The sequence below is a fragment of the Budorcas taxicolor genome, chromosome 6 (assembly GCF_023091745.1).
Source record: "Budorcas taxicolor isolate Tak-1 chromosome 6, Takin1.1, whole genome shotgun sequence".
In the NCBI taxonomy this organism is placed as follows: domain Eukaryota; kingdom Metazoa; phylum Chordata; class Mammalia; order Artiodactyla; family Bovidae; genus Budorcas; species Budorcas taxicolor.
In genome coordinates, this window is record NC_068915.1 from 84327065 (window position 1) to 84342520 (window position 15456).

Below are 15456 nucleotides of genomic sequence, written 5' to 3' on the forward strand. Positions count from 1 at the left end.
CCACAGCTAAGAGTTCCCATGACACAACTGAAGATCCCACATGCTACAACAAAGATCAAAGATCCTGCTGGCCACAGCGAAGACCTGGTGCAGCCAAACAAATAGATAAATAAAAATACAATATTTAAAAAATAAACAAATTAATTCATTTTGAGTTGGATGTTCTATTACTTCCTGCCAAAACTATCCTAACTCACACATTCAATTTGGTCTTTGTGTCTACTTAAGGATATATCATGAATGTCTTCCCATGTCAATAAATTCTATTCTATAGCATCAGGTGGTTTTTTTTTTTTTTTTTTTTTTTTCGCCTAGCTGTGTGGCTTGTAGGATTTTAGTTCCCCAACCAGGGATCAAATCCATGTCCCCCTGCAGTGGAAGTGCAGAATCCTAGCTACTGGGAATTCCCTACAGCATTGTTTTGAATACCTATTCTTTTTTTTTTTTTAACTTATTTTTTAATTTTTATTTTTTTAATATTTTACTTTATTTTACTTTACAATACTGTATTGGTTTTGCCATACATCAACATGAATCCGCCATAGGTGTACACATGTTCCCAATCCTGAACCCCCCTCCCACGTCCCTCCCCATACCATTCTTCTGGGTCATCCCAGTGCACCAGCCTCAAGTATCCTGTATCCTGCATTGAACCTAGACTGGAGATTCGTTTCTTATATGATATTATATATGTTTCAATGCCATTCTCCCAAATCATCCCACCCTCTCCCTCTCCCACAGAGTCTAAAAGTCTGTTCTATACATCTGTGTCTCTTTTGCTGTCTCACATACAGGGTTATCATTGCCATCTTTCTAAATTCCATATATATGTGTTAGTATGCTGTATTGGTGTTTTTCTTTCTGGCTTACTTCACTCTGTATAATTGGCTCCAGTTTCATCCACCTCATTAAAACTGATTCAAGTGTATTTCTTTTTAATGGCTGTGTAATATTCCATTGTGTATATGTACCACAGCTTTCTTATCCATTTGTCTGCTGATGGACATCTAGGTTGCTTCCATGTCCTGGCTATTATAAACAGTGCTGTGATGAACGTTGGGGTACACGTGTCTCTTTCATTTCTGGTTTCCTCGGTGTGTATGCCCAGTAGTGGGATTGCTGGGTCATAAGGCAGTTAGTTCTATTTGTAGTTTTTTAAGGAATCTCCAGACTGTTCTCCAAAGTGGCTGTACTAGTTTGCATTCCCACCAACACTGTAAGAGGGTTCCCTTTTCTCCACACCCTCTCCAGCATTTATTGCTTGTAGACTTTTGGATCACAGCCATTCTAATTGGTATGAAATGGTACCTCATTGTGGTTTTGATTTGCATTTCTATGATAATGAGTGATGTTGAGCATCGTTTCCTGTGTTTGTTAGCCATCTATATGTCTTCTTTGGAGAAATGTCTATTTAGTTCTTTGTACACTTATACCTTCCCAACATCTTCAAAGTTTAATTGCAATCTTCTTGTAGTACTATCAGATGCATGAAGTTCTTTACAAGTAAATCCATTAAAGACAAAATCTCAATATCTTTCCTGAAGACAGGATTGTTGCAGGAAGGGGGACCCCTTCCAGGGCCCGAAACTGGGCTCTTGTCTAACACTTGGAAATGAATTATCCAAGGAGACACATGTGCTGACAAAGCAACAGATTTTATTGGGAAAGGGCACCTGGTGGAGAGCAGTAGGGTAAGGGGACCCAGGAGAACTGCTCTGCCATATGGCTCGCAGTCATTTACAAATTAACCTCAAGAAGTGGACAGACAAGCGGTGTCTCCTTTCGACCTTTCCTAAATTCTTCAGGTTGGTGGTGGCTTATTAGTTCCGTATTCCTTATCAGGATCTCCTGTCATAAAACAGCTCATGCAAATGGTTACTATGGTGCCTGGCCACGGTGGGAGGTTTAAATCAGTGTGCTTCCCCTACCAACTCTCCCCTGAGAGATTCATTCTCAAGATACTTCTTGGGAATTGGGGTGGAGGTCTCTTTCTTCTGTAACTTCTTTCTGCTGTGCATGGGCATAGGCCTACCTAGCAGAGCGGGAGACTCTCTCTACCAGCTCTAAGTCAAGGTATTTTTTGCCTGAAACCAGCATTCACCTTTGTAATAACAGCAATTTAGTTTGAAACTGTTGACCTCTCTCAGAGAGGAAATAAACAGGGGCCAAACAGGAGACCTAATGAAGAACCTAAGCTACTCCATCTTGTCAAAAAGAAAACTCCATTTTGTGAGGTTCCAGGAAAAAGACTTTGGAAATCACCCAACCGCACCCCACTACCCATGAGCCAATCAGACCTCAGACCAAAATCTCCTGACTTTACGTCCAGGAATTTGTGGTTTGCTTAGGTAACAAGAACCAATCAGAAATCAACACACAACCCTTCGAAAGAGGGTGACCAATCAGATGCCCTCCAGCCTGGAAATCCCCTTTTACACGAATATACCTTATATAAGCCATGTAACCCAAAACTTGGGGCTCCTTCCCATAGCCGCTGTGTCGGTAACGGTGGGAGCCCCAGCTCAAGCTTAGTAATAAAGACTTTCTTGCTTTTGCATCGGACATTGGCTCCCTGGTGGTCATTGGGAGATTTCACAACTTGGGCATAACACTAACAGGGTGGTTATCTCTGGTCCCCAGAAACAGAAGGCAACATTTGGGGTGAGGGTTGCAGGGTTTTTGACCCCTTTTGATTGGTTGGTTGTGAGGCAACAGAGCTGTGCTCCAGGAATCTTGTGTTCAGTCTGAAGTTACCATCCACCACCTGGGTGGGACTCAAAGACATTGTTATGCATATTTCTTTGAGTAGGAACCAGGACTCTGTCTGGAGGCCATACCAACCTTTGATTTTTTTCTCCTGTTTCTGTATTCCCTCCCTTCCCTGATTAGCAATTGTTTGAAACCCTTTGGAACTCAGGGAAAGTCAAGGAGGCTGAAGTGAAGTGAAGTGAAGTGAAGTCGCTCAGTCGTGTCCGACTCTTTGCGACCCCATGGACTGTAGCCTACCAGGCTCCTCCCTCCATGGGATTCTCCAGGCAAGAGTGCTGGAGTGGGTTGCTGTTTCCTTCTCTAGGGGATCTTCCTGACCCAGGGATCAAACCCGGGTATCCAGCATTCCAGGCAGATGCTTTAACCCCTGAGCCACCAGGGAAGCCCCAAGGAGGCTGAATGAAGCCTATATCCTACAGACAAGAAATGGAGAACACAGAACAGATCTCTACTCCAGAGCCCCACAGAGTTCTACTCAGTTTTAATTTAGAGATTTAGGCAACTATAACTGTGATAACTTCCTGTCAAAATGGAGCATAGGACTGCCTCAGCTTGGAGAAGAGACACTGAATTGGAAGTATTCCTGAGTTCCAAGTCCTAGATCTGAGCCTTGTATGGTTAAAATCTCAATCCCTTAGTCTGCCATTTTGGTGTAACAGAGCCAATTAGAAGTAGTTGGAGGAGTGATAACTGGAATTTAGTAGACAAAATAAATCTCATTTCTTTTTAGAAGAATAGGCCTGAAACCCAGTCTGGACCTGGCACTTCAGGGAGACTTGTAGCCAGGTAGCCAGTTGCTTAGTTTTATAAAAAGTAAGGTTGCAGTTACTAGCTTCCAGCAGACATTGTTTTGAAAATGGTGGCATCCAAGCTGGACACGACTCAGAAATCTCAAGTGTTTAGTAATACAAGGTCTAATCTGAAAGTACACCCATAGCATCAACAAGTTATTTCCCAGGATATCTGAACCATAGCTACTCTATTTTGACTCTTAATTATAAACTTTTCCTTAATAGCCAAAGCAGATTTCACCGTTAATGACGTCAGTGTTTCTCTAGGTATGAGAAGATGCAAGAATTGGGACTCATAAAATCTTCTCCTGAGAAGATATAACTATCTGAAGGCCTGTTCTGCCAATTTTTCCCAGAGCACAGAGTGCCTCATTCCTGATTTTCACCCTGAACTCCTTTCAGGGGCATTGAAAGTCGGCAGTTGCAGCGGCCCTGATTTAATCTTTGTAGATGTAGATGGCAAGTGTCAGTCTTCAGTTGGCAGAGCCCCTTTTTCCTCATAAACTTGACCATGCTTTTGAGGGGGATATTTCATGGCCATTTTATCCCATGATGCTGAGAATGTCCATTTTCAGGTTTGGCAAAGATTTTGTTGACAGGCCACATAATGTGCTGTTACTGGACTAGGCCATAAAACAGTATCCAAAATTCTCTGGACCACCTGTATTACTAGCCTTTTGGTCCAGGAAAATATTCCCTCTTGTTGCTTCTTCCCATATCTAGAGTTACAGTGTTACTATCATCTATCTCCTATGGGACTATGTATTATTCTATTACAGGCCTCAGATACACATTTGACAGTGTAAGAAACAGCAATTTTGTAAAACAGGTGAAATGCAAATAACATAGCCAGCAGTATTAGTAAAGTCACAAGTAAGACTTAAATTAAGAGCTTCCATTAGATGTAGCCCAGTATATCTGAGGTCATCTGACTTAGTCTACTCTGTAGAATCTATCTTCCAGGGAAATTATATATTGGCACCACCATCTATAAGGTACATAGCCCAGTTTCCTAGTGTTATTAGACTGATTTTCCTTAGTATGATTTAATTGTTTCCAACACAGAGGAGACTTTAAACCTAAATTACCATAGCCTGGTGTTATCTATATAAATCTATCCCATAATTGTGGAAGATTTTTTCCTCCTTTGCTGAAACTTTTCTTGTTGTTCTGATTGAGCTTGAGTAATAGAAAAAAAGCTCAAATTTATGGCCAGAATTAGAGCAGGCATTATTAATTGGCCCAGTGAGAGGATCCCATCTAGTAATATTATAGTGACTTGAATATGACTATAATTTTTTTTAAGTAAATTTTCTCAGGGCCAACCAGTTAGAGCCTTGTAGTAGAGAAATTTACCAAGGTAACCCAGAACTAGACACAGGTAATTGGCCACAAACCCAACAACAGAATTGATTTCTAAAACTAGCATAGAATCAGGCCTAGGATAGAAAAGCATTTGATTTATATGCAAAGGTCCAAGAAGTCAAGAAAACATAAATGATCATATGAATCAGGCCCAGCATCTTGGGCAAGCTGTCTACCTCTGATGTCGTCATCTTTTCAACCTGGTATAGTGTAGTTTCTCCTCTGTTTGAGCATCATTTTAAGGTGAGATCAAGTCAGCTGTCTTTTCTATAGACCAATGCAGCGTAGGGGCCTTTGGAAGTGGGAATAATCTAAGAGTTAATTTCCCTTCAGTTTCATTGTGCATGAGCTAGTTAAGAGTACCTGATAAAAAAAAGTCCTTCCATCCAGGTTGGAGACAGTCCTTTCAGTTATGTCTTTTTCCAGTCCTGGTTGCAGGTCATGAGGCATCTGATCTTCAACCAAAGATATATTACTGAGATAAGCTTCAGAAACAAACTTAGGGTGTTCTCTAAGAATTCAATTAAATTTTACATTATCACAAAACAGCAAAGAACTATCCAAGAAATGAGTCTTACAACCTCCATTGGTAGACCTCCATTAACAAATTGGGATTTAACATTTATAAAAACATCTTTTTCTCCCTAAAATTACTCTCATTTTTATCAAATATAACCAAATAAGCCTAGCTTGTTTGCAAAATAGGTCTGTTCTCACCAATTTTGGTCTGATGATTTATATAACCATAATTGATTATAGACTTTTTTATTTTGCTGAAACATTTATAGAGTCTCAGACAGAACTTTTAAAATAGAACAGGGTTGGGAAACTCACACCAAAGGCTTATCACAGATTTTGCTAAAAAATCTAGGTGAATTCTTCCCTTCTTAAGGTCTCAAAAATTTCTTGAGATTTTTGTACCTGTTAATGAGATAATCTTCCTACCTCATTTGATAAACTTACTGGAAACCTAAGAGTTTCAAATTTCTGGAGGAGTCAGATAGAAAGAAAACATAATTTTTTTATAATGTATAATTTTACCAAATTATTTTCATAATTAGTTTGAGAGGAAGGTTTTCCCTAGTCCCAGAAAACAAAAGATTCAAACCTGTAATTTTTCAGATAGAAACCATGAAAGTTATAAGCATATTAGCTGGTTCATTCAGTCCTTTGTTAACTTTTGTAAAGTCATCAGGTTTTTCATTACCAGGACATATCAAAATGTTAAGAACTCCATATAATTTCTTGGATATCTGTATTAGTAATTTTACCATACATTATAACATGAGCAGATTTATTACTCATTTGATAATCTTTTTCATGTAATTTAACGAACCAAATAAACACAGTTTAATCTCTCTCTTTGGGATGTTTCAGGGGCCCTCTGAAGCACCCCAAACTTAGCTAGAGGTTAAAGGAAATTCAAAAGAATTCTATTTAGGGAGTTTTACCAAAAAGATCAATTAAAAGGGTTTAGAACATTTGGTCAGATTTAGTCAGTGTTGATGGTTGTATCATTTAGCTTGTTGTTATGTCACAATAGGCTTAAATACCAAGGCTCAAGGTCTAGCGAAAGTCAGCTCAGCCATTTTGGACCTAGTTGACTCTAGCCAGTTTTTTAATGGCTGTGTCATTTCTAACAAAATCCATTTCTTTAACTAATTGTAATCCAATTTTAGAAAATCTTGATCATGCATAACTCTTTTTAGTATTTTTTTTTTTTACTGAAAACACACTTCCTACTTTCTTTTAGCAACCAAGAACTAACTTTTATATTAGCATTTGATAGATTGGTGAGCATAAATACCAGTGATAATTTCTAAAACCTTTGCTTTCTTAGAATATTTTAGGATGGCACCAAACATTATTCATGTGTAGTCCCAAATCTCTTTAGTTTCTCTGTAAAAGGAAATTAATGTTTAGTAGTAAATGTTTCAAAATCTTATTTTATTTGGAAATGACCTAACTATTTAATAGAAGTCCAACACTTAGCACACTTGGCACAACCCTTAGAAATTTAAGTTACACCAATCTGGAGAGACTGTTTTAGGCAGATATTTCTAAAGAATAATTATTCTTAATAGAGTTTATATAAAAGCTCATATCTCATTTACATTTTTTTAGAAGTTTCTTCACTCGAGGTAATTTCCTTGTTGACAAAGTTGTAACAGATGTAATATTTAACTTATATTAAACCTAGGTACAATGAAAATATTCTACTTAATTACTCTAAGACATGTCTATATTAGATATAGACAAACATTAATATCAGGTATTTAATACTAAATATTTCCCAGTTCACATGAACCTGAAATTTATTGTTTAATTTAGAATTATTTGATTTGTAAGCACTTACCTTTTTTCAAGCCAATTAAATAGAGTTCATTTACAAATTAACCTCAAAAGTATTACCCAGAGACAAAGACATAGTGAAGTCTCTCAGTCATGTCCGACTCTTTGCAACCCCATGGACTGTAACCTACCAGGCTCTTCCCTCCATGGGATTCTCCAGGCAAGGGTACCAAGACATATTTAGACAGACACAGTGCAAGATCTAGTTTCATTTTCTAAGTTTAGTCATGAATTAGATATTACAAATATAAAATTTACTAGTCTATAAAAAAACAGTTGAAATAAATAAAAATTTTAAAGTCTTTTTCCCCTTTTCCCTCAGTCTCAAGAGTTAGAAATGGTCTAGATAAGTGTTCCTGAGAGCCCTGGTCTCAAGGCACAGGGAAAGAAAATCAAGTTCTAACAAAATGGCGCCAGTTCTAACTAAATGACAGCAGGTCTAAAGCAAATGGTGGCCAGACAAAGCAAAATGGCCATCAAAGATCACAACACAGAGTTAAAACACACACATATAAACCTGGCAGTCCTCATCAGACACTCCCTTAAATACAAAAATACAGTCTCTCAGAAAACCTCCTATAGAGAGACAGAACTTCAGATCTAAGACTAACAGAGTAAAGGAAAATATCTCAGGTCTTCAAAGATTTCAAAGGGAGGAAAGGAGCCAGATTGAAAGAAGAAGGGGGAGCAGGTGGGAGAGGGGGGCAAAAGGGGTGGCCTTACAGACATCTCCTACCACCTGCAGACACCCAGGGGTTATGGGACTTTACCCTGGGCCTCCAGAGAAGGGAGTACTGGAACTCGGCCCTCCCAGAAATCGGACCAGACCAGAACCAGAATTCGAGTTCTCTGCCAAGCAGAGGTGATCAGTCTCCTATCCTCAGCTCAGGCTGAGGCCCTTCAACCAGATTCCTGCATCCAGGACAGGGGGACTAGAAAAATGGGGAAGGATAGGAAAGGTTAAGGAGAGGAAAGAGAGAGGGAAGGGGAGAGAGGTCAATAAAGTCTCTTATTCCTTACTGGTTGGGGCACTCTGGCCAGTTGTATGCTTCAGGAGGAGACTAGGGACAAAAGGGTCCCAGTTGTGGCCGCTGGGTCTGGTCTATTGGCAAGCAAGCTGGACCCTGAGTACCCCGAGTGGTCAGGATGTCAGTCCCAGTGAAGAAGAGTCCCCACCAGAGTCGCCATTCATTGCAGTGAAGAATCTAAGCTACTCCATTTTGTTAACAGAAAAACTCCATTTTGTAAGGTTCCGGGAAAAGAGCCTTTGGAAATCCCCTGACCTCACCCCACCACCCACGAGCCAATTGGACTCCAGACCAGAATCTCCTGACTTAACGTTCAAGAACTTGTGATCTACCTAGGTAATAGGGAGCACTCAAAAACAAACACACAACCCTTCAAAAGAAAGTGACCAATCAGATGTCCCCCTACCTAGAAATTCCTTTTTTTTTTTTTTTTCATGAACACTCCCTATATAAGCAATGTAATCCAAAACCCAGGGCTCCTCCCTATAGCCGCTGCGTCGGTAATGGTGAGAGCCCTAGCTCGAGCTTGGTAATAAAAACTTTCTTGCTTTTGCATCGGATATCAGCTCCCTGGTGGTCACTGGGAGATTTCATGACTTGGGCATAACAGCAGGAAGGGGGACCCCTTCTAAGGCTCAAAACTGGGCTCTTATCTAACACTTGGAAATGAATTGTCCAAAGAGACACATGTGCTGATAAAGCAAGAGATTTTATTGGGAAAGGGCACCCAGGTGGAGAGCAGTAGAGTAAGGGAACCCAGGAGAACTGCTCTGCCACGTGGCTCACAGTCATTTACAAATTAACCTGAAGAAGTGGACAGACACGCAGTGTCTCCTTTCAAACTTTCCCGAATTCTTCAGGATGGTGGTGGCTTATTAGTTCCGTATTCCTTATCAGGATCTCCTGTCATAAAACAACTCATGCAAATGGTTACTGTGGTGCCTGGCCAGGGTGGATGGTTTCAGTCAGTGTGCTTCCCCTAACAGGACTACCTCTCCATTGAGTGACCACTATAATAAGACAGCAACTACATTCAAGGCCATTGTTATTTAAGTTCAAGATTTGACACCAAGATAGCAGTTCTTTCCTGTAAATGCATGGAAAGTTTTGCATGGTATTATCTTCTTTTCCACCCTTAATCAGGGCAAAGTTTATTATAACTTGTTACTAGAAACATTTACCGCCTCATATAGGATGCTATGCAAGTTACTTCTCACTGAGCTACAGGCAAAGATAGGACTCAGTGGCAAGAGATTTGTGATGACTGTTTTCCTTACATACTCATGCATCAGTATGAGTATGAATAGTCCTTTCCATAAACTGATCTGAGAGTTGAGAACCTTTTCTTCGTGTAGTTATCAAAATATTCAAAGCACAACAAATACCAATTCCTGAGAACCCTTTCTGGAAACTCTTTATATGTGTTCTCCATTATTTCATATTGTTTGTTGGTTCTTGATATCATACCTATGAAAAGCTCGTTCTTACCAGTAGAAGACATTTTATCTAGGTAAATGTCACAGACAAGAGAAAGACCACAGACCAGGATTTTCTTGGGAAAGTTTTAACCTAGGAGTTGAGATCAGCAACACAAGTTCTCCATGCCTCAATATGGTGAAATGTAGGAAAAGAAGCTAGACCCAGATGCTACTGGCAGGATCAGTTCGGTTCAGTTGAGTCACTCAGTCGTGTCCAACTCTTGGCGACCATGGCAGGATAATTACCTAGAATACCACGAAAGGAGGAGCCAGGCTAGTCAACTCTAGTATATTTCTCTTCCCACTCCTACAAAGTAAATAGTATCTACCTCCCTGCAGGAAGATAAATTTGGACACTTTTTGCAGAGAAATAGCCCAGCATGCTAGAGGGCTGGTGACACTAAGAAGGATGAGGAGCATTCCCAACCCAGAAGACCATCAGCAAATCTTTCTGATTGTAACCACCAGGCATAACATCCTTCAGCAGATTTAGAGAAAACATGGTAGGATAAATATTTCAGAAGGTGGTCACTAGCATTTCCCAGAACTTTGCAAACACATGAAACCTCAAAAGGGCCAGAAAATGTCACACAAAATTAAATACACCAGGACTAGATAGTGAACTCTTAGATAGCAAGTAAAGAGGAAAATCTTGATGCTTCTAGAAAGAAAAGATACTTTGCTTATAATAGGATAATAGAAACAGACTTACAAGAAAAACTGCTTGCACTGAAACAACAGAACGAAACATAGAAGGAAAACAAATTTTGAACCTGAAATTCTACACCTAGTCCAATTATCAAGTAAACAAACTCATACTTCAGAGAAAACAGTAACTGAGAATTTGATGGTCTTGTTTTCCAATTCTATATGAGTTTAAGTATGTAGATAAGTTTATGTATTTCAGATATAATATACAGCTGATCCTACATTATGACTCCTGCCAATTGCCTACTATGTATGAATGTACTCATTTATTTCTCTGCAACTAAACTGATTCTTTGGGAGCTACATTCAGCTGGCTCATACACGAATTTTCACAGATTCCCCACTTCCGTGCAGAGAATAATTCGTGTTTTAAATTTTCTTGGCTCATGTCTCTGGCCTGAATCCCTACCTCTAAAGTCCTTTCTTCTGCAACCCTGCATGTCTGCCAGTCTTGAGGCACCGCCTCTCTCAATCTGGCTCACTAAAATACCACTTAAATCTTGGTTAGGGGCAGATTGAAACTTTTATTTACACACATGATTATATGTTCTTTTAGAGGTTTAGGCTCTAGTGTGTCAATAATAAATCAGGGAAGTTCCCCTAGCAGTCCAGTGATTGGGACTCTGCCCTCCCAATGCAAGGGGCCTGGGTTCAATCCCTGATCAGAAGAACCAGATCCCACATGTGACAAGGATCCTGCATCCCCACAACTAGGATCCAAAGACCCAATGCAGCCAAATACATACATACATAAAATTTTTTTTAATATGTAATGAATCAGAATAAATAAAATAATCATCTTAGTTTTTTTAAATTTAAATCTAAGCCTTGCAATTTACTAATCATGTGACCCAGGGGCAAGTTTTACTGAACACACTTAAACCTGTTTTTATAAAATGAGGAGAATATCTTTTTTTAACCCCAGCGTTATTGTGCAAGAACAAATGACATAATATGTTTAAGGAGCCAAAAAATACTAAGCTGTCGATAAATGTGAATTTTCTTTACTTTTTCCCTCTTAAGAGTAGTGCAAATTCTGCCTATAGAGAAATGTGAATTTATTTAACCTTGAAAAATAATTTGAGAAAAAGAAATAAAAATTCATTTTTTCAAGTCCATGAACAATGAAAAGCTAAAAGTGAATATACAAGATGATATTTTAATTTACTCATGTTGCCATCTGTGAATGCCTATTTAAAATCAAATTACCAAATATCTGAGTATGAAACTTACATAAAACACTCCCAATATATTTAATACATAGAGTTATATATTTATGTAACTGAAACGTATAACCAGAAAACTTGTTCATTGATTTACGATGAGAAATATTACCAACCTGGCTAAGTGGAACATGTTTTTCAATTTTTCCTGGCCAGCACGTTCTCTTCTGGGAGCAAATCTTCTGGGAAAATCAAAGTATCAGAATATTGTCTAATGAGCATGAAGTAAGAACAGAAGGCATTAGTTATATAATTCCAATGTACCCAATATTTCTTCCCTACAAGGGACATCTACACGGCTGGGTTATCCAAAAACTGGAGATGGCCTCTCACCTTCTCCTTAGCATCATATTGTTTTTGTACTATGAGTGGTAGACTTTAGGACTCTACTTGTCTATGCTTCTGTTTACCCATTTGTTTTGCCTTCAGTTGAGGTCCTGAAACTATCCAGTGAAGTATGGGCTTTAAATTTTGAAGCAGAAGAAACTTCCAATGAGAAGGCAGCATGCAGTTTTTCCACATTCTGATGTGGAAATTGGCCCTCACACTTGTACACAAGTAGCTTTTCATTATTCTTGAGGGGAGTCCTGAATGTGGAAAAGTAACCCCCAGGAAGGGGTCTAAGATTGGGCTTAAGTGCATATAAATATACATATATATATATATATATATATATATATATATATATATATATATACACATATGCGTGTGTGTGTGTGCGTGTGTATAAAAATATAAATGTGGTTTATTAGCAACGCTGCCTTCACAGAACTGAAGACAGTTTCTCCTAAATTTAGATTCAGTCTATGCTCTACCTGAAAATTACTAATTTAGTCTTAGAGGCTATGTTCATAATTTTTGTTCAAGAATTTCTTCCCACAGGGGCAAGTGATGAAATTATATTTCATGTGCACTTGCAACTTTGCTTTGCTTTACCTTGAAGGCAAGAGTGAAAGCAAACTTTTTTGAATTTGGGGCAGTGACATCTGGACTATAATGGAGTTCTTTCACACAAAGTATTAGTTGAGAGGTGTGTGTGTCAGTTGCTCAGTTGTGTCCTACTTTTTGCAGCCCTATGGTCTGTAACCTGCTAAGCTCCTCTCTCCGTGGTATTCTCCAGGCAAGAATACTGGAGTGGGGTGCCATTTCCTACTCCAGGGAATATTCCCAGCCCAGGGATCGAACCCACATGCCTCTTATGTCTCCTGCATTGGCAGATGGATTCTTTACCTCTAGTGCCACCTGGGAAGCCCATTAGTTGAGATGGAGTTGGGCAAACACTGTGACTGTTTTGAGTATCTGGTAAAACCAGACTCCATTAGAGGAAATGATGTGGGTTTTCCCCCGAGAAGAACGGAATTCTCCCACATAGGCACTGTGTGTGCATGTGTGTGTGTGTGTGTATGTGTATGCACATGCCACTGGAAGCCTGATGGTTGCAATGCAGGGACCTGGAAGTGTACCTGGGCTTTGGGTTGCAAGAGTAGCTACTTATGATGGCAGCTATTAAGAGTGATTCTAAACTAATGGACCATAGTCCCATTGAAGTCCACAAAAGTGTTTGATTTGGCATGGTAGTGTTGGGCTCCAAATCACTGCAGATGGTGACTGCAGCCATGAAATTAAAAGACATTTGCTCTTTGGAAGAAAAGTTATGACCAACCTAGAGAGCATATTAAAAAGCAGGGACATTACTTTGCTGACAAAGGTCTGTCTAGTCAAAGCTATGGTTTTTCCAGTAGTCATGTATGGATGTGAGAGTTGGACCATAGAGAAAGCTGAGCAAAAAAACAAAAGAAGGAAAGCTGAGCACAGAAGAATTGATGCTTTTGAACTGTGATGTTGGAGAAGATTCTTGAGAGTTCCTTGGACTGCGAAGAGATCCAACCAGTCCATCCTAAAGGAAATCAGTCCTGGGTGTTCTCTGGAACGACTGATGCTGAAGCTGAAACTACAGTATTTTGGTCACCCGATGAGAAGAGCTGACTCATTGGAAAAGACCCTGATGCTGGGAAAGATTGAAGGCAGAAGGAGAAGCGGACGACAGAGGATGAGATGGTTGGATGGCATCACCGACTTGATGGACGTGTGTTTGAGCAAGCTCCGGGAGTTGGTGAAGGACAGGGAAGCCTGGCATGCTGCAGTACATGGGGTCGCAAAGAGTCAGACATGACTGAGTGACTGAACTGAGTGTCATATTAAAATGAAAGTTTAAAAATTGAGTGCCCAGCATTGAAAAATAAAGTTTCACTTAAAAATATGAGTTTCAGACTTTTCTCACAAAATCAGACGTGGCAAAACTAAGTCTATTTCCATGGGCCAGCAACCAGTTAGCTCTAAAAACAGCAAATTCTCTTTTTAAATGGAGTATGTGTGAGCCAGTTACCACCACTTACACTGATATTATTCCTGCTCTTTTCTGATTCTGCAGCCAAATGTCACGGCCACTTTTCTTACACCAACAGACTTCACATACTTTTATTACCAGCCAGACCTTGGTTGACATTGAGCTGGCAACTGCTATGTCACCCAACTCAAATGACCACCAGTATCTGGCTGGTAATTCCATGGACAGAGGAGCCTGGTGGCTATAGTTCATGGGGTCATAAAAGGTCAGAAACAACTGAGCGACTGAGCACGCACACATGCACATACCGTGTAATCCTTGCAAATGTCCTGGCAGGGTCCCAACTGTCTTATGGAGAATTATAAGAATGGTGTTCCTTCCTAGGAGCTGGCAGTTAGAGGCAGAGGTAACAAACTTCCCTTGGCCAGCAGGATGAGAAGCCGCAGCAGAGCTCCTAGCCACAGGCAAGGCAGGACCCAGGAAACTCTCCAAACGGTGTGGCAGATAAGTGAGTTCTAACATCTGACAAGTGGATAGACAGTCATTTCCTTAATTATCTGGACACAAACATAAAAGATAACCTCAGTTTGTAGTGACAGGCTGATAAACCTGCAGACATATGTAGACAAGTGGTAAGGGGATCTTCTCACAGTCACCTCTTCACATTCACCTTCAACCACTTTCTCACTTGTTTTTCACTCAGTCTTACCTTCCTGAGAAGGTGTGTTGCCAGGCTTTAGCTTTAAATAGAACAGAAATCAAGCGGTTTTCCTTGGGAGCCAGCAAATGGGGGGGTGGGGGGGGGGATGACCCTTCTAAAGACTACAGGGTATAACTGATTCAGATGTGGGTCACACCTTCTCACAGAAAACACATCTTAAAACTTATACTTTCCTCAGTTGTCATGAATGTTTCATCTGTATGAGTATTTCGCACTTGTGTATAATAGAATCATATAGAAGAGAATACTGTGTGTTGTGTTTGCTTTGGGGAAGATCTGCTGCCCTACAGTTCAAAACTGAGGATGTTGACAGGAGGTGAACTATCTGGATTGGATGGAGTGTGGAGTAGAGTCAGTATCTTCTGTCTGGAAGGAACTACATAAACTCCAGAGGTGAAGTTCTGACTGAGCATCATTTTCCAAGAAGATGTGATATTTTAGCTCTGCTGGAAATTCACTAAAGCGTCACTGTGAACTCAAGCTGTCTGGTGTCATGCAGGCTACAAAATGTCAGAAAAGAATAAGCAAAAGATAGTAAGGCTTCTGTGTGTTGGGTTATTTTAACAAATCCATTCTATTTATGTGAATAGTTTTTAATTCAATTTGTAATTATGAAAAGTGCCTGTACAAAATGTCCACTGATTATAAATTTTGTGTAAATAATATAGACTATT